The 19,824-nt window shown below is 36.4% G+C and overlaps 1 long non-coding RNA gene across 5 annotated transcripts in view; it reads right to left on the bottom strand.

The window, feature by feature from the left end:
- Nucleotides 1–19,824, bottom strand: part of LOC124094572 (uncharacterized) — a 43,858-nt gene that overhangs the window by 4,190 nt on the left and 19,844 nt on the right. The window contains exons 3-6 of one of the 5 annotated variants that reach the window (XR_009227033.1): nt 14,916–15,196; nt 13,970–14,126; nt 9,122–9,192; nt 1,689–7,027 (exon numbers count right to left, since the gene is read on the bottom strand). This is a non-coding gene — a long non-coding RNA (uncharacterized LOC124094572). Of the gene's footprint in view, nt 1–1,688; nt 7,028–9,121; nt 9,193–13,276; nt 14,127–14,915; nt 15,197–19,824 lie in introns of those variants that run through there. The other 4 variants (XR_009227032.1, XR_009227034.1, XR_006852276.2 and 1 more) reach the window with 4 other exon arrangements.

Here is a 19,824-nt window from a genome sequence, read left to right as displayed (position 1 = left end):
TGCTATGAAGAAATCCTAAAATATCTTGAGTGATACCTTTGGAAGTTTATGTATTATATTACTTGTTGTTCATAGTAAGTTTATGAGAAAGGAAACATTTTCATCGTTTTTCCCCAAAAGTCTAACCCACATTTATTTGCACTTGTATAATAATAGGCAACAAATACTCAAGTTCACACACATTTATAAAAAAGCAAAGTTAATAATCACTTAGCACACTGTGTGTTATCTTGCTTACATATTCAAGTCTAAATAAACTTCCTTCAAGTTGTAAACTTTCACATAATACTTCCTTAAACAAAAATTCTTGAAAACACATATTGTCATGTTTCATTTAGAACCAACACAAAAGTTTAAATTACAAACTAAAAACCAAGTTGAGAAGGTACTTGTACCTCCCTTCACTAGACAGAAGTGATCATTTTAACAGATTATTATCACACAAGTAACAATAAAGACAAAAGAATGATGCTCCTATAATCATGAAGAAAACACCTAGCAAATCATACTGTTTGAAGTTATCTACCAGCCATATGGTTTAAATGAGAAACAGGACAATGCTTAGATTGAAACAAAGGAGATTAGAAAATAGTAAATGATTCTGAAGAACAAACTATTCCTCCCCCAAAGCTTCAAAGATTCAACTCTGAGAACTCAAAGTAATTGTCTAAGGCAAATAAAAGTGAGGAACACTTCAAAAACATTGTAATCATGTTCAGTATCTAGTGATAAAAGCTGAAAATGATACCACGAGGATATTTATCATATAAATATCAATGCGGACATCCCAAAATAATGAAAGAAATGGACATTTATTTCTGCAAAAGCAATGTGTGATACAGAATTAGAAGGAAACAGAATTAAAGATTTACCTATTAAAATGCACAGAGTATAGGATATTTTTAAAGATGATAATATTGGTGATCCTGCAATCTGTACACGTGGGAAAAATAAGAATTCATACCCCATTTGAATCAAATGTATGATATATGATATGTCAAGATCATTGTAATATTTTGAGCAACTAATAAAAAAAATAAAATAAAGAAAAAAGATGATAATATTATACATAATATTAAAAAATATATATTTAATAATATTATATGTTATAATGGTTATGTAATTATTACATATTTGGAAGCTACCATAATTTTGATAAATAACTCTTACAAAATATGCAAAAAGTACAAGAATGTCTGGAAAACAATATTTTCCACCTATAGGACTCTGCTTGATAAAAAATTCATCTTTATTTTCACAGATGAGAATTTGATGCTGGAAGGGTTACATACCTCTGAGAGGCTGTGCAGCTGGTAGGGGGTGGACCTGTGACCTTGTATAGTCATCTGAGCTATGGAGGCAGATGACCTAGGCATCTGCCTCCATAGCTCTGCCTCTGAAACCCTAAGCTAATCTGAGCACCCAGAACTGGCTTTGTTTTGACTACCCTTCATGGAAAATAGCAATTACCCAGAATGTCAGTATCATCTCCAAAGAACCGAAAAAGTCCTTTCATCTAGTGGTGGCTTCAATTTATGCAGTAGTTTCTACAAAAGAGTTCTTTACATATAATACATTTTCAATAATCACTAATTTAATAGACATTTTCTGAAAATGATGTCTATCAATTCCCATTCCCCTTGCCCCTTTTCTTCCCCTCTCCCCTCCCCCATTCTCCTTCCTCTATTCTATTGATCTCCCTAGCATTCTTTTATTTATTTATTTATTTTGGTTGGTACTTTCTGTATACACATAAGATGAAATTTCATTTTCCTTATTTTGCTTTAGCTTCCACATATGAAAAGAAAACATTTGACCCTTGATTTTCTGAGTCTGGTTTATTTCACTTAGTATGATGTTCTTCATTTCCATCCATTTAACAGCAAATGTCATTATTTCATTCTTTATGGCTGAGTAAAACTCCGCTGTGAGTGTGTGTGTGTGTGTATCTCATCTTCTTGATTCGTTCATCTATTGGTGGACACCTCTGATGATTACATAATTTGGCTATTGTGAATTGTGTTGATATAAACATTATAGCAGCTGTATTACTACAGTATGTTGATTTTAATTCTTTTGGATAAATACCAGAGTAGGATAGCTGGTTCCATTCCTAGTTTCTTGAGGAATCTCCATACTGCTTTCTAGAGTGGTTGTATTAATTTGCAGTCCCACCAACAATGTACCAGTGTGCCTGTCCCCTAACATCCTTGCCAGTATTTATTATTGTGTTCTTGATCATTGCCATTCTGACTAGAGAGAGGTGAAATCTGAGTGTAGTTTTGGTTTGCATTTCTCTGATTGCTAGAGATATTGAACATTTTTTCATGTATTTGTGAGCCATTTGTGTTTCTTCTTTCAAGAAATGTCTATTTAGTTCTTTTGCCAATTTATTGATTGGTTATTTTTTCTGGCATTGAGTTTTTTTGAGTTCTTTATATATTCTGGATATTAATCTCTTAACAGAAAAGCAACTGGCAAAGATTTTTTCCCATTCTGTAGGCTCTTTCTTCATGCTTTTAATAGTTTCCTTTGATGTGCAAAAGTTTTTTTTTTAACTTGATGGCATCCCACTTATTGATTCTTGGTTTTATTTCTTGAACTTTAGAGGTCTTGTTGAGGAAGTTTGTACCTATACCTATGTGATGGAGTGTTGACCCTATGTTCTCTTCTAGCAGTTGCAAGGCAAAAGACAACAAACAAACAAATAAAAATATTTTAAAACTGTACTTGTTTCAAGTAGGATATTCTGAAAACACTGTTAAAGTTTCAAGTTGTTTGCATTTATTGAAATTGCAGCATGAGTTGTGTGCACAACTGTAACCTAGCAACTCAGGAGTCTGAGGCAGGAGAATTACAAATTTGAGTCCAGCCTCAGCAACTTAGCAAAGCCCTCAAGAACTTAGGGAGACCCTGTGCCCCCTCCCCCCCCCCAAAAAAAAAGAGGGATGGGGCTTTATAGCCTAGTCATAGAGTATCCCTGGGTTCCATTCTCAGTACCAAAACAAACAAACAAACGAAACAACGAAAGTGAAGTGTGATTATCACTGAATACACATCTCACACAAGTGGAGAGAAGATCCAAGATATGTTAATATGTTAGAGAAAACAGTCTTCCATTCCTCCGTGGGTGAGCTCAACCTCCAAGATATTATCTTATGAGGAAATCTAAGAGGACCAACTATTGACTATACAATTTAAGTAATTAGGAGGCAAAACGAAGCCTTTGTCTCTTGTAAAAAATCTTGTGTTAAAGAGCATTAGAAACAACTGTGTATATAAATCTTGTCTATGAGGACATTCTTGAGATTAAGATTTGGGACTATTTATTCCTCTTCAGTTTCGACAGAGCTCATGGGTGTGTGACATTTCCTTCTGCTATTTCCCATCCCTTTCCAAATATCCAGCCCATGCAACTTTTATAAGAGTTGTTATGATATTTCAAGGTTAAGGTTATGTAATAGAGTGATCCATGTTAAGTTAACAACATAGGTATTTAATATCAACTAATATTTCCAACCTACTACTCATAAATTATCTGAGAAGCTTGTGGTTCCAATGTGTTTCCTCAGCTGGTGCACATCACAATCTCATATATCACAGCAGGATAGATAGCATAATTTCTTGGTATGTTAAATTGGTTTGCCAATAAAATTTTTAAATTAATAATATTTGTTTCATTGACTAATCCAGGCCAAGAACAAACCCTTGGCAGAGTCTACAGTGACGAATAAAGTAGAATTTTCATTTTTTAGGAGTGTGAAATGTGGTAGCCAAGACAAGCATGCCAATAAATCTAAAACAACCTTGCTAGGAAAGCCAGTGGGGACATTTGTTGAGCAGACCCTATGAACCATCATCCTATTAAGGCTTGTGTTAAGTGAAATAAAAAGGAGCAAGTAAAAGGCTAAACAGCACAGATCCTGTTGTCAGAAAGTGACTTCATGGAGAGTATGGGATAAATAAGTCTTCACCCTTAAAGAAAGCACAGTTTGAAAAAAATCATTTCTGTCATAAACTCTTAGGAAAAGTTTCAGGGACAAACAATTTTTAAAAAATGAGTTTGTATCTCAGTAGAGAAATCAAGGCTAAAGATAACAACTTAGAATCAACTGCCTTGGAGAGAGAATGAAAAATGAACTGGTTTGGAGTGTAAGTTGGAGAAAAGCCGATAGTGGTTGAAAAGAGAAGTATGATCTCTCAAGATCACAGAAAGTAAAAAGAAAAGCAAGAAACAGGAAAAAAATAAAGCATTCTACTTTGGTCAAAGAAAGGATACCTGTAGAGCATGGGCAGAGAAAAGGAAAGCTAGAGAGCACCATAATACAGAGCTCCCAAACACCAGTTTAATATATATGTCTTAGCTTACCTTTATAGAGAATGAGGGAACCAATGATTTTTCAGTAGAACATTTAGAAAGTTAAAATGGATGAAAACAGGATATACTTTGGAATGGAGCAGAGAGAAGCTAGGGTAACAGGGAATGATTGAAGCCATCCAGGTGAAAACTAATGAAGCCTGAGATGAGGAGAAATCAGAGAAATACAATTTACTTATCAGAAATAGAGATAATGGGATTTCTAGAAAGACTAGATTAAGAGAACCAGGGAAAAGACACGTGATGACCTCAGGTTCCAAGCCTAAGAGAGCACAAGAATAAATTAACAGAAACAGTGAGATAGAGAGAAGATGGCACAAGGAGGATGATAGACATTCAGTTTTAGTTTCACGGACAAACAATGAAAAAAAATGAGTTTGTACCTAGGTAGAGAAATCAAGGCTAGAGATAACAACTTAGAATCAACTGCCCTGGAGAGAGCATGAAAAGTGAACTGGTTTAGAGTGTAAGTTGGAGAAAAGTTGATAGTGGTTGAAATGAGAAGTATGATCTCTGAGGATCACAGAAAGTAAGAATAAGGCAGGAGGAGAAACACAAATGGGCAGAGGAATCAAAGCAATTCAAGGAGGAAAACAACAATAGCAAGGGTTATAAGGTAATTGGGGAGAAGATCTCTTCAGCTGTTGTATCATAAACACCTCTCCTGAACCAAGGTATTTCTATTTTAAGAAATGTTAACCTACCATAAATGCTCTCATTCTTCTATTTTAACTCTTAAAATAAAGTCTATCAATATTTCTTGATTCATTTCTGACTCTTGGAAATTAGTCTGTATTAAAATCTCATTACAATGTCTAAAGTTGAACAAAGTTTCCATAGCTGTCATTTGTAAGTAGGTATCCTTCCTTTCAAGGATAGAATGGCATATGCATTGTATAAAAAGGAAAAATAAGAGCGAAACATAAACTACAACTTTTTTTCTTATAGTCTGGATTTAGTCCAATTGATAGCAAACATGGATTTGGTCCTAGTACAAGCTGGCTTGTGTCCTCACAAAATTCACATGTTGATGTACTATTCTGATGTAGCTCAGATGTGGGCTAATTAAGAAATAGCAATGTGGCAGATGTAATTAGTTAAGATTAAGTTATGCTGGAGCAGGATGGGCTTCTAATTCAGTATTACTGGTATCCTTATAAAAATGGTAGATTTAGACACAGGTACACCCAGGAGGCCACCAGTGAAGATGAAGGCAAAGACTGGGGTGCAGTAGCAGCCAAGGAATCCCCAAGGTGGCCAGCAAACCACCAGCAGCTAACAGACAAGCATGGAATAGATTCTTCTTAATAGCTCTCAGAAGAACCCAACAGAAACCCAACTCTGCTGACTTCTTAATCTTAGACTTATACCCCCCAGAACTGAGAGGCAGTAAATTTCTGTTCTGTAAACCACCAAGTTTGTGTTACTTTGCGGTGGCAGCAGCCCAGGCAAAATAATGTCCTCAAACAAGTCAGTTACCAGTATATTTTCTCAGCTGGTGCACCTCACAATCTCACCACAGAAGACAGAGTAATAGCTCACCCTTAGGAAAAAAATGTATTCACCTAAGCAGTTTAAAACTGTCTTATTTTCCAATCCACTTTATTCCCCAGAGAAAGCAATTTTTTGACTAAAATATACATTGAAAGACAGTTTAGAATAAATTCCTGCCCCTATCTGGACTGCTTAGTCTTCTAAACAAATCTAATAATAGAACTGGCCGATCCACAGGGATTGGCAGGTTGTATGTACCATTGGACCATCAAGGAGTTTCATAAAAGTGAAGCCAGGTGAAATTGCCCATTAGCAAGTGAAGACTCTGAATAGGTGTTTTTAACTGAGGAAATGATTATGATTTCTGGAAATGGACTGTTAGTGTTGTCTTTTGATATTCAGTGTTAGTGGGAACAAATTCCAGCTGCTATTTTATAAAGTGGTTTTTGTATAACTGTAGACATTTATAACTCAGCATTGGTGTCTTTGGCTTGGCAAATGATTCTCTCTATGCAGTGGAAACATTTTCTAATGGTCAAGTTGCTGAGTGGATGGTTTCCATGGCAGAAACACCTCACTCTGGGGCCACTTTAAGTGCTTTCAGCATTATGCATCTCCATTTACAAAACCTTTAGGAGGTCTATTCTAGAGGCTGTTCTATGGCCAAAGATTTTCTTTCTGACAAAACCTCCATATCATAGCTGACATCTGCTGGATTTAAAATATGATTTTATAAAACATTATGGAGATTTACTACTGGCAAAATATTGCTAAAACCTAATTTAAGTTCCTTTTCCCTCAATTAAAACAAAATGAAAAACAAAAACCAGGACTTTCAAGTGATGATGATCTGTAGAGTCCTCATTTTTGTAGGTGACTACTATAAAGAACCTACGAAACACTGACAAATTGAACCAAACTCATATGTTGCCTCATATATGCCTCAGATATGATCACCCAATGATCACCCTGTCTATCCTTCCCGTTTGTTCATGGACACACTCATCTCTTCTCCTTGGTTCATTCCAATTCTCAGTTCAGTGTTTTTCAGAAGTGGAGATAAGGGCAGTGGCCTTCCATTGGCAGGAAATTTCAAATGGCTGTCCATTCAGGCAATTGTTCAAGTCGGCCAAAGGGTAGAGAAGAATGGTGTGACTATAAGTGATGAGAGAGTATTGAGTGGTATCAGTCAATCACAAGTCACAACAGTCCAACTGATAATAATCCACACCTGGCCCTTATCCCTCAGCCCACAGGGAAGGTAGGCTATAGATTCTGTTCTCTTTTAAAAGAGGAAGCTGCTACCCAGCCAATTTCTGTCATTGAAAGTAAGCCAAGATGGAAATGTTTCCCAATATTCCAAGAGAGTGTGGGAAGCTAGATTTTGAGAAAGAAAACAGATCTTCTGATTTTAAGCTTTGGAAACTATCAGCTTCCTATGACTTGTAACAATTATAAGACAGGGCTTAAGAAATACAAATTTATGATCTGAACAATTCTTGAGGTCAGAAGTTCATAATGAATTTCAACTGGGTTGAAATCAGGGCATTGGCAGGGCTGCACTTCCTTTAGAAGCTCAAGAAGAGAACTCAGCTTCTTACATTTTCCATTTTCTAGAGGCTGCCTACACTCCTTGGCTTGTGGCTCTATCCCCACTTTCAAAGCCATCAGCATGGCCCCTTCAAATCTCTTTTATCCTCTCTTTTCTTGTTCCATATCCTTCTCTGATTTCCCTGCCTCCTTTCCCTTGTGAAGACCCTTGTGATTACAAGAGGCCCACTTGAGTACTGCAGGATTACCTTCCAGCCGCCATCAAAGAGGACTATGACTGTATGTTCTAGATGGTTCCCAGCTTCAAAGAGAGCCAAACGAGATTCCAGGGCTCAAAGAGTGGGAAGAACAGTTCCTGCATCTATAATTCAGGAAAGGTAAGCCCATGCCCGAATACACCTAGAGGAGGTGTCTCCATGCAGAGACATGCAGGTAGAGAGATGACGGTGACACAGGTTAGGTATTTGTAATGTTTTTCATGTCTTCTGGGATACCTCTTCACTAATCAGACCACTTGCATTTGCCTTTGACCAACAGAAAGTTTCACATATTGATTTTTGACAATATTTAGGACTTGAGGGTTATTGGTGTAAATACTAGTTTATGTTATACACCATTTCACAAATGAGCAGAATAATTTTTCATTCATGTCTAACCCATCTGAGGTCATATGTGACTTCTTTCATGTCAAGTTTTCCTCTTGGTTCCTCAAGGGTTGTCTCTGCTTTTTCCTAAGAGGAGCTTGGGCACAGATACAAACTGGCACAATGAAAGTGACATTAAGGTATCCTCATGACAACAATCTGATGGATCAGGTTACATTTCAGTTTTGTTCGAAACTTGGATGAATCTGGCAAAGACAGAATTGGCACAATGACTTTCACCATGATTTATGATCTTTCTAGGTCAAAGTTGAAGCAGGTCAGATAGGCTGAATTGGAATCATGTCAAGATGCAGATTCTTGTCTGCTGGCAAAAAGATTGTTTTCTTCTTGTTCCAAGTATTAAATATTTTACTGAGAATATGTGTACACATTGCAAACACAGTGTGAAGAAATACACTGCCTTCTTCATGGTTTTAATCCCAGCTCTTAGTATGGGCACCAGGTTTACCCTCAGTGAAGTAATAGTATCTTCCTGAAAATGTCTTTGGTCAAGACACATCTGTGTCACCCCAGGCAAGTTATTCAAACAGTTAAATAAGTTAAATAATAAATAAATATATACCTTTGGAGACTCTTGAAGGACTAAATGAAGTAATAGATGTGAATGTATTCTATAACTCTGAAGTGTCATATGAAGGTAATGAGATGTTATTACATATGATTTGAATTCAATTTTACTTTTTTTCTTTGTACCATTTTCTTTAGGAGAAAACACTCGCACATTATCTCATGAATTCTTTGGCCTAAGTGTCTTCTAAATGATTCTAATTCTTATCTAAAGGCTAATTAAGCTGCTTAGGGCCCAGGTTCAGTTATTTTTTAATGTTTTGAACTTATTTTATCAGAAAAAAAGAACAAAACTAAGTCCATATTTATATCATACAGAGTATATAACACTTGCAAGGTTGGAATCTCAATTAGAGAAGGCAGATTTTTTTATGTTTGTGGTTTTATAGAAGGATCAATTTTATAAATATCATTAAAAATATTATGAGGAGGGGCTGGGATTGTGGCTCAGCAGTAGATTGCTCACCTAGCAGGGGCGGGACCCGGGTTCAATCCTCAGCACCACATAAAAAAGCATTGTGTTGTGTCCATCTACACCTAAAAAAATAAAAAAATAAATATTTTTTAAAAATATTATGAGGAAACTTCCTATTACTAAAACAGAGTTAATTGGTTTTGATAGAAACAAGTTGGTGAGATATTTTGGAGGGAGAGGTAAATTTGGTCATGGAATAAATTTTGCCCAGGCACAAACTTACTGGTTTACTGGTTGCTGAAAACATCTGGAACACTTCAAATTTTGCATTATGAACTAGAACAATAGAGTTGTATAAAACTCTTACAATGTATTATGAAGCCAGCAAACTATGTGCTGCCTGAGTCATGAACTCTGAGTTTGGCAAAACTTAGATCATTGTTTCTTAACTCAAATTTGATTTCTTTTCAAGTTTTCACAATGAATTCACATTTCTTTAGGCTGCACATCTCCACCTGTTTTTAAGTTAATTGTTTGACTGATTTGATTGAGTGATCTCGTTTGCTCATCTCATCCTGTGTAGCATCAGTAGTTAGCTTTGTAGCTATGCCTCATAGTTACCAGGCTGACCTGGAGGAATCCTCGAATGGCCTGAAGCATGTTTAGCCCTTGGGAGATGTGCAACTTCCTTATGGAGGCTTGGATTTCTGAGAGACAGTAGTTTTTATTGTAATTCTGTCTCTAGCATTAGAGGGAGTTCAGGTGTGAGTTAAGAGAGAATGGATTTTTGGAGACCGGAATAATGGTTGTGAATCCCAGGTTGCCATTTTTTCCCCCTCTGGTGAACATTGTTGCATTACTTTATTTCTTGATATAATGGATCCTTGAAATACTTAAGGGATAATTTTGAAACATAGAAATCCTGAAATGCAAGAAATACTACTGGAGAATTTCTGGAAATTTACCATTGAGGGGAAAGAAAGATGAATAAAGCAAACACAATTTGAAATAGAGATTCCATCTTGCTCTCTGGCTAATAATTTGCTCCATTACTTCAGCTTCCAAATTGGCATCAGCTTCAAATAGATGGTTTAGAAAATTACAAGTCTTGTACTTCTGGGGTTATTAGAAAATAGCCCAAATCTCCAGTGTTAAGTCTTCAAATGAAAAGAGTCCACTGTAGTACCTACTTCTTAGATTTGCTGTAGTCATCAGGAAATGAAATATATGCAAAAGAGGATGTAGCAGAATCAATCACATTACTTTTTCCAAAGTAATGCTTGTTAGATGAGTGGAGTAAGAGAACTAGTTTTCTTTAGGTACAAATGTAATGATGATTGCATGCACTCTTTAGATATTTTTTTCTAGGATTCTCTAGACTCATTCCCTTTGGAACATACTCCCTGGGTCAATATCTCTATGTCCACATAGGGAGGAAGCCAGAGAATAGTTTCCTGTTCAACACTCTCTCTTCTCTCCTCCTTCCTCTTCTTCATTCTCTGTGAGTAGGATCTGTGCTCATCCAGTGTGTGTGTGTGTGTGTGTGTGTGTGTGTATTTGTGTGTTTGTAGGAGACAAAAATTTTACTTTTTAATATTTTCTTCTTTTTAACTAAATTTTGGTTAAAACAAGAAAGTAATGGGACTTAAAATATATATCAGAGAATTAACAAAAATCTCAGAATTAAGTTAAAAAAAGAAAAGTAAAAGATTCAACATTACTATATAGAATATATTACAGTTCATGTGAGAAGTCAGATTCTGAGCAAAAAGGAAAAAAGAAATTTCTGTAACAATCACATGTATCCCATCAATTCCTGTCAGATACATAAAAACTGAATACAACATTTGAAAAATGAGTTCTATTTCTGGTTTAAGATGGCAGATGAGGTACAAGTTTTCATTTTAACATCTATTAAAATAAAAGTTAAAGAAACATAAAGATAAACCAATAATATTTCAGGATGAATCAAAAAACAAATGATTTCAGTGAACTTCTGGGAGATTGAAAATGAATAAGAAGAATATCTTGGTGGGTGAAACAGACTAAGGAAGTCAGTTTTATAAATAATAAAAAGCTACAGGAAGACAAGAACTGATCTCTTCTGCAGAATCCCAGAAGGTCTCTGGCTTCACAGTCAAAAGCAAGAGGATGTCAACTAGAATTTCTAACTCCATACCATGTACAACCACAAGAATGGGATCCTAATTAGAAAGTTATACTCTGTGTAGTTACAATATTTCAAAATACACTCTGATGTTGTGTATATATAAAAAGAACAACAAAAAAGAATGAATAAAATTGTATAGTTTGCCCTACTTTTAAAAAATCAGATTTGTAATGAACTGCTGCTGCTGTTGATGTGGCTCTTCAGTCCCTCTGCCCCAAACCAACATGTAAAGCAAACCAGCTAGCCCCTCTTTAAATAGAACAATGTTTGTGGAAAGCAAAGACTCCTAGTCCTACCTTGCATGCAGACAAAACACATGGAAGGCTTCATTGTATTTGTAGGACAATATGCAAATATTAATAAGACTACATAATGAAAAAATTATAAGTATAGCAGATAGAATGAATAGGACAGGTAGAGAAAAGAATGATCCTCTGATATCAATAATGTGGTTTTCATTCATTCACTAGACAAATATTTTCTGAGAAGCTACTGGGTACAGGTATTGTTCTATGCTCTTGGAAAACAGAAAAAGGAAAAAACAGACAAGTCTCAACCTTCAGGGAGTTTATGTTACATTATGTCATTTGCAAATAAGGCTGCAAGAGATACTCCAAGAGCCAATGGAATGAGAAATAAAGGTTTAAACATAATATTTAAAGATGACTTATAGAACTAATAATAATATGTATTGAGAAAAGTAGAGGTAAGTGATTTAAATTATAAGCTCTCACATAAGAGATTCATTGACACTGTCTTAAGTTGATGAATCAAAACAGAGTTTGGGAGGAAGTCACCAAAAATTAAAACAGAAACAATTGAAAGACTTTGTCTCCAGGATATAGGACTGAGGGTAAGAAGAGAAGAACTGTAGAGTCATGTTTGCTTTCCATCCTAAGTTCTATTTGCTTTGTTACCACGTGCATGCATCACATTGATTGATATATATGTACATTTAAATTAAGTGACTTCTAAGAACAACTGCAATCAAAGAATGAGACCCATGTTTAATTTACCAAGTATCATCAAATTAGGCATGACATCATTAGAAACAGATTTTCTTTTAGTGAGTGCTTAAAAATAGATACCATTTTGAATCTTCTTTTGGCTATAGTGAATGGTGAGGCAAAATAATTGGTTTGTGAAGGCCCGTGCTGGAAAGGAAAGATAGAAAGAAGTCCGAGTATGTGTTAAAGCAAATTGAGTGCAGTTCATTTGGACAAGATAATGCTTTCTGTTCCCCATTGTTTACCCCTGCTTAGCCAGCAGGATCAGGGAAGTGGAGCCAGCATTTATTGAATGCTTATATTGTATTAAGTAGTTTGTATACAGGAAATCCCTGAACCTGCTCAACAACCTTATGAAATCGGCATTCGTTTCCACATTGGATAGATGAGGAAACTGAGGGTAGACACATGACGAAGCTTGCTAAAGGCAACCTTGTTTTGAAAAAGCTACACTTCCACATCAGGTTTTTCTGACTCCAAAAGTTGTGTATGATCTTTCTTCCTTATGCATTGATTTTTCCAGAGTATGCATTCTTAAAAAAAGACTAGATTTTAATAAAATTCCGTTTGAAGTTTCCTATGGATATATTCTGTTGTGCAAATTTTCATAAGTGATGTATTTTTCCTGGTGCCTGAGACATTTAGCTAGTTTGATAAATATTTCAGCATAAAATGGATAATAAAGGTACATATCTATTAATTTCCTAGTAGTTGAACAAAAATCAATTTGTAAAGTTTTATTATTTTTATTCTCAACCAATATTTTCCCTATTGCTTTATGCTGCACTCAATATTTTGCAAAATTTATCCTTGAACAACTCTTTTGGTCCATCTCATGACCAATTTCACATACATACAACTACTTGCATGTTATTTTTTTTTAATTTTTTTTATTTTTTAGGTGTAGATGGACACAACACAATGCCTTTATTTTTATGTGGTGCTGAGGATTGAACCCGGGTCCCGCCCCTGCTAGGCGAGTGCTCTATTGCTGAGCCACAATCCTAGCCCCATACTTGCATTGATATTATCTGCTGGAATGAGACAACAATTTTTCCTTAGATCCACTATCTGTCAAAAGAGAGAAGCTTAGGACTGGGCATGTAACTTGGTGATATAGAACTTGCCTGGCATGTGCAGGGCCCTGTGTTTGATCCTCAGTATGGCAAATAAGTAAATAATAAATAAACTCTGGTAGCAAATTAGATGCACACAGATTTGGGAAAGACAAACATAAGTTAGCATTTATTTCACATAGATTTTACATGCCAGATATTTTTCATATATCATTTCATTTAATCCTTTCTATAAATTTATTGGGAAGATATTTTACAAATACAAATGGAAACTATAAACCAGAGAGTTTAAGCAACTTACCCAAAGTCACAAGCCAGGTAAGTAATAAAACTATGATTTGATGTATATATGTGACTGCATGACCAATATGATTCTATAACATGTACACTCAAAGAAATGAGAAATCATATCCCATCTATATATGATACATCAAAGTGCATAAATGTCATGTTAACTAATTAAAACAGTAAAAAAAACTTTTTTAAAAACCTATGATTTGAGCACAGGATTTAAGTAGTATACTTGTCATGTTTCTCAAATTTCCTGACATAAGCAATTTTACAAGTTCTTTTTGCAGCCCTTAGGAGGTAAGATGGACTGTTGAATAGTGAAGCTGGATGTACTTTAACTGTTGATATCACTGACCTGAAATAGGCTTGCCTCTATCAATGTTCCTCTGGAGAGAGGTCCCAAGTGGGGCATTAAGGACACATTCTCTATCTTGGTTGATTTCATGTTGTTTTTATTGGAGAGTTAGAGGGGTTCGTGACATGATGATCTGTTTCTCTCAGAAGATATGAGACTGGAAATAGGAGAAGGAAAGTAAAGGAAAATGAAAATCTTTAAAAAGATGACATTCTTTTCCTCTCTAATATGATGAAATTGAATAAGAATAAAATTATAATCATGTACTTTTGTCTTAAAATTTATCTACTCAATTGTACAGAATTGCAACGATATGGCTTAATGGGAGCTCATGCAAAATCTGACCATCTCTTCAGTCTCAAGCCTTCATTATAATTTTCATCATAATAACTCCCAAATATACATCTCCAACCCAAACTAACACCCATAGCTTTAGTTCTGCATGTCTAATAGTTCAAGCAACTCATATTCTTGGAGTTGGTGATGTCTAAAAGTCTCCTCAGACTCAACATGTCCATTATTGTACTCTTAAATCATTCCTTCCAAGCTCATTTTTCTTCCAATATCTCCCAATCAGGGAATATTTCTGATATATATTTGTTAGTAAATTTAGGAGTCATCTTGAGATCTCCTTCTCTCTCACCTTTGTACTACCATCTCTAATTCTTCCTATATCATTCCATTTGAACATCTAGAACTTCAGAATTTGTCACTCTTTCACCTTCACCATTACTTATCAGCCCATGGAATCCTTATTTCTCACCTGTACTATTGCTGTGGTGTAACTGATCTCCTTATTTCTCCTCTGGCCTTCTCCAACCCACTCAACACACAGCCTGAGTGATACTTTCAAAACACAAATATGACTGGGTTATGCACACATCCACTCCCACATTACGTTTCTTTAATGTCTTTTATTCCTCTCATATATAAACCAAAATCATACCTGTTTCCCTTCCCAGCCTTGTCCCTTAATGATTTGTTTCTTCCTCTCTTCATTCCAATGTATGGACTTTCTTTTAATTCCTTGAATACACTGTGGAGTTTCCCATCACAAAGCCTTGGCATATGTTGTCCCTTCTGTCTGAAATGTTTCCTTCTCTCCATTTGCTTAATGCATGCTCATCCTTCAGATCTCCATTAAATTAGCATTTCTAGGGCTGGGGATATGGATCAGTGGTAGTATGTTTGCCTGGCATGCATGAGTCCTGGGTTTAATCCTTAGCACTGCAAACAAAACAAAATAGGACAAAACAAATTATTGTTTCCAGATGGAAGCCCTCCCTGACTCTCTAAACTAAGAACTGAGTTTCATGTTCTTATAGAAGTATTTACTTGTTTTGGAGCTCTCATCTTAATTCATAATCCAGTTAATGGTTTATATAACAAATATTTGCTGCATATTATGTGCTGGGCTCTTTTATAAATGTTGGGGATACAGTGGTGAGTAAAATAGTAAAAGTTCCCTTCTAAGGATAAGCAATGGAGAAGATAGATAATATTCAAATACACAAGTGCTACAGAGAAAAATACATGTGGGAAAGAAGACAGGAAGTGCCTATGTATGAACACAAGCATATGCTATTTTGAGTAGGGAAGAACTGATAAAAGTAACATACGAACTAGATCAGAAGGTGAGCATTGCAAATACCTGTAGGCAGACTGATCCAAATAGAGGAAAGAGTCAGGGCAAAAACCTTGAGATAGAAGTGTATTCTCCATGTTTAAATAGCAACTAGAAGGCTATCATGATTGGCACAGAGTAAATGGGAAGGAAAACTATAGGAGATGAGGACAGAAAAAGGGACCAGGTAATGTAGGGCCAGGAAGATCAATGTCAAGATCTTTGTCTTTCAGTCACTGGGAAATAATTGTGTAAGTTCAGTGAAGGATGTGATATAATCTATGTTTTTTATGGGATTAAGATGGTAGCTGTATGGGGAATAAATTGTAGATGTTGGAGAGTAGAATGAGAGATATCAATTAGGAACTTGTCTGCACTAATCCAGGCAAGACATAATGGTCGTTTGATCAAGATGGTAACAGTAGAAGTATTCAGATTCTGGATAATTTTGAAGGAATGACAACAAAATATTGGCAGATTGGGTGTGTCTTTCAAGAGAAAGAAAAAAATCAAGGATTACTTCAAGTTCATGCTGTGAGTAATTAAAAACTGGAATCTATTTATTGATAGAAGCAAGTCTATGAGAGAAACATATTTAGGAGGAAAGCCCAGGGGTCAGCCTGAGGTTTGGCTATTACTTACTAAGTGAATCAGAGAACAGATAGTTGGATCTGTGAAGCTAGAGTTTGGGAACAAAGTCAGGGTAGGGTGACCAATTCTCCTGGTTTGCCAGGAAACCAGTTTCCCAGGCAGTACTAAAACTAACAAAACTCTAGTCAAACTGGGATGAGTTGCTTGTCCTAGGTCTGAGCTACAGATTTGAATTTGTGAGTCATTTGTGCATAAATACCGTTGGCTGTAAGATTAGATAAGATCACCCAGAGAGTGTGTGAATGAGAGAAGATAATTGGTTCAAGGTGACTTGAGCATTTAGAGATGAGGAAGTTAAGAAAGAATCACAGAAAAGGATAAGAGAATGAGGAAAACCTACACCCCAGAGTGGTGTCCTCTAAGTCAAGTAAAGAAAATGTTATAAGTAATAGGTAGTAATTAACTGTGCCAAATATGGATGATAAATAAAATGAGGATGAATGGATCACTGGATTTCACAGTATGGGATCATTGGTGACCTTGAAAAGGGCTGTTGTCATGGAATTTGGGGAGCAAAACTTTGGCTGTAATAGGGTTAAGAAAGAGGAATTGTGACATGTGGTGTAAAGGAGAATGGAGAAATAGGGAAGCAGCTAGAGGGAGAAGTAGGGTCAAGAGGGTTTTAGATAAGAAAATAAGTACCATATTTATAAGCTGTTGAGAAGTACCACCAGAATAAATGCTATAGGAGAGAAATGGAAGAATTTCTGGAGCACAGACCCTGTGCAGACACTCAAGCAGATTTAGATAAGATCACAGATAGTTTATGTGGTTCAGATAAAATTAGGCAGGAAGAACTTAAGTATTTTTCTGATTGCCTCTATCTTTTCACTGAAGAGGGGAAATTAGGTCATTAGACAAGACTGGCAGGAGTGGAATGGGGCAAAAGTTCTGGAAGAAATTTAAAGGGGTGGGGAGAGAGGGGCAGATGAGTATATAACTCCCATGTGGAAAGTAATGGATAGTCTGGTGACATGAGGTTCAAAGCTGAGAGAGGGAGAAATACTTGGGCAATTTCAGTGAAGGATGTGATATAACCTATGTTAGTGGCTCATATAACCCCTTACACATAACCTAGGTTATATGTTTGTGTAGAGGTGAGAGGGAAAGGAAGAAAAACATTTAGAAGAGGAGCAAGGAGACCACACTTCTTACTTGCAGGCCAAGAGATAGAGCGGTCCTGAGATAAACAGACAACATGTGAGACATCCAGAGAGGAAACGAGTCCTCAGGGAAGACGTGACTTTCAGTTGGAACACAAGATATTAAGTATTTTAAGGCACAGTGAATGGGTTGGAGGAGTTGATGATGGGGGTGTGAGTTCAAGTCACAGCCTTGAGGGTTTGTGTTTATGGAATCTCATAAGAGGCCTAAGCTTTTTATGCTGACTGAAATAAACAGGGGTAAAATATTGATAGTGGTAGAAAGACTGAATCTCTTGGGAGGGAGCTCTGGAGGCCCCTTTCTTTTCCCACCAATGAAAGAGAGCAGACGAGGAGGGGACCTTCAGTGAGCATGAAGGGTTCTGGGACCATCTCTTCACTCCTGCTAACCAAAGATGTTTCCCCAGGTGTTCTCAGTGTCTGTCTCCCCCACTGGATGATGAGCTCCCTGAGGGCAGGAACTCTTTACTTTTGCATTTCCTCTGTTGTGAATGGTGCCTGACACACAAGAAGTGTCCAATAAATTTATGGTGAACAAATAAATAAGGAAAGAATAGAAGTCTGTGAGGTTCATACAAGCACTGGTGTGACGAGGCCTCCAATTAAAGGAGACAACATCCAGAACAAACAGGGTAGTGATCTCCCTGCTCCTGGTTGGGTGTTGTGTATCTACAGGACTCCATCCATTCACTTTTTAAAAATGTTGGCGAGATGTGCTGGGCAATTTTGTTTCTCAGAGAGATAATATTTTATCTTAGATTCCGTCAAGAACCGAGGAGATTTGTTGTAAAGATAATTGTAGAAATAAGGCGATAGAAATTTCATGGAAATACAAAAATAGCCCAAAGTATGGGCCTCATGAGGGATGAACCACACTTTGGAAACTAGGTTATTTTGTGACTCCCTCAGTGTCTGAAGACAGAGGTAACCCTCCATCTTAATGTTAATTCAGCTCCTTTCTGTCTGCTTGTGTGGCTTTTATCACTACCAATCAGTTATATTTCCCTTGTCCTAAAAATATTTTTTTCTAATTCATGCTTGCTGATGGTTTCTTCATATTCATTATTTCTGCTAAGCTGTGCAATAATGCTCTGTGCATTTTAGGCTGATATTCCTCATCTTCCCCCTTTATAACCATCCAGATATTCCAAAATCACTTTGTATATCTCTCTCAGTACTTGAGTTGACCCATTTGACTTTCTTTCTCTATTTGTGGCTTTAAAAAAAATGCTTCCTCAGTAGTTTTCTGTCCTACCAGATTGTGTCTCTTTTCCTCTGTTATAGGAGGTCCCAATTTCTTATTTAATGACGACTGACCCTTTCATGGTTCCTTTTCTAAGCTCCCTAATTCAACCAGAAGGAGCAGGTAGATGTGGTTGTATCCTTTCCTTCCCATGTAAGTCTTTCCTGGCCTTCAACGTAACATTTAATTTTCCTTGTACCAACTAAGATCTTAATCTTTGGTTTTAGGAAATCTGTCTCATTCTCCAGGTTAATCAGCCTGTCTTCCTCAATTTTGTTTCCAATCTTCTTCTGTTCCTTTTTTTAATAAAGTGAAAACACTTTTTAAACCACTCAAGTTCCTATTTGATTTCTTAAGCAAATCTACTTCTAGAGGAAGAGTGTTGTGCACGATATTTTAGTTGCCTTCTTAGCCTTTGGGTTTGTGTTGATTTTCATGTTCTTTCTCTACTTCAGCCCAAGATCCATATGTATATCTAAATACTTATTAGAGACCGATGTACAGCAGGAAGTTCAAACTGATCTTCCCTTTTATATCCTTTCATGTTTCACCACCACCTGACCAGAAACTAAAGCCCCAAATTTGTATTTATCTCCCACTACTTCCCCCTTACCCTTACTCTACATAATTAATAGTTGTCTAATATTAAATATTTCTCAAGTATGCCTCTTCTCCCCTTCCGATTGCCATTCCTCCAATTCAGGTTCCTGCCATCACTTGCAATCAGTACGATGACATTATTGGAAAACCTGCATTGATGCTCCACCTCTCTAATTCCTTCTTCATACTGTGGAGGGATTTATAAAGTATCAACCTAGCTATTCACTTCTTGGACTTATAACTTTTTTTTTTTTTTTTTTTGGTTTCGGAGATTGAGCCCAGGGGCCCTTAACCACTAAGCCATATCCCCAGCCCTTTTTGTATTTTATTTAGAGACAAGAGTCTCACTGAGTTGCTTAGGGCCTCATTAAGTTGCTGAAGTTGGCTTTGAACTTTCAATTCTCCAGCCTCAGTCTCCTGAGCCACTGGGATTATAGGCATGTACCACCAAGCCTGGTGGACTTATATCTTTTAATGGATATCTATTACCTTCAGTATAAAGTTATCATTGTATAATAACTATAATTTGGCCTCTGACCCCTTGTCTGGCCTCAGATCCCTAACTGTACTCCAT

This window comes from Marmota monax, unplaced genomic scaffold (genome assembly GCF_021218885.2).
Source record: "Marmota monax isolate L192 unplaced genomic scaffold, Marmota_monax_Labrador192_F-V1.1 WCK01_AAM20220418_F8-fsc00007, whole genome shotgun sequence".
In the NCBI taxonomy this organism is placed as follows: domain Eukaryota; kingdom Metazoa; phylum Chordata; class Mammalia; order Rodentia; family Sciuridae; genus Marmota; species Marmota monax.
Note: the sequence above shows the minus strand (reverse complement) of the source record. Positions and strands in the feature narration are given on the sequence as shown.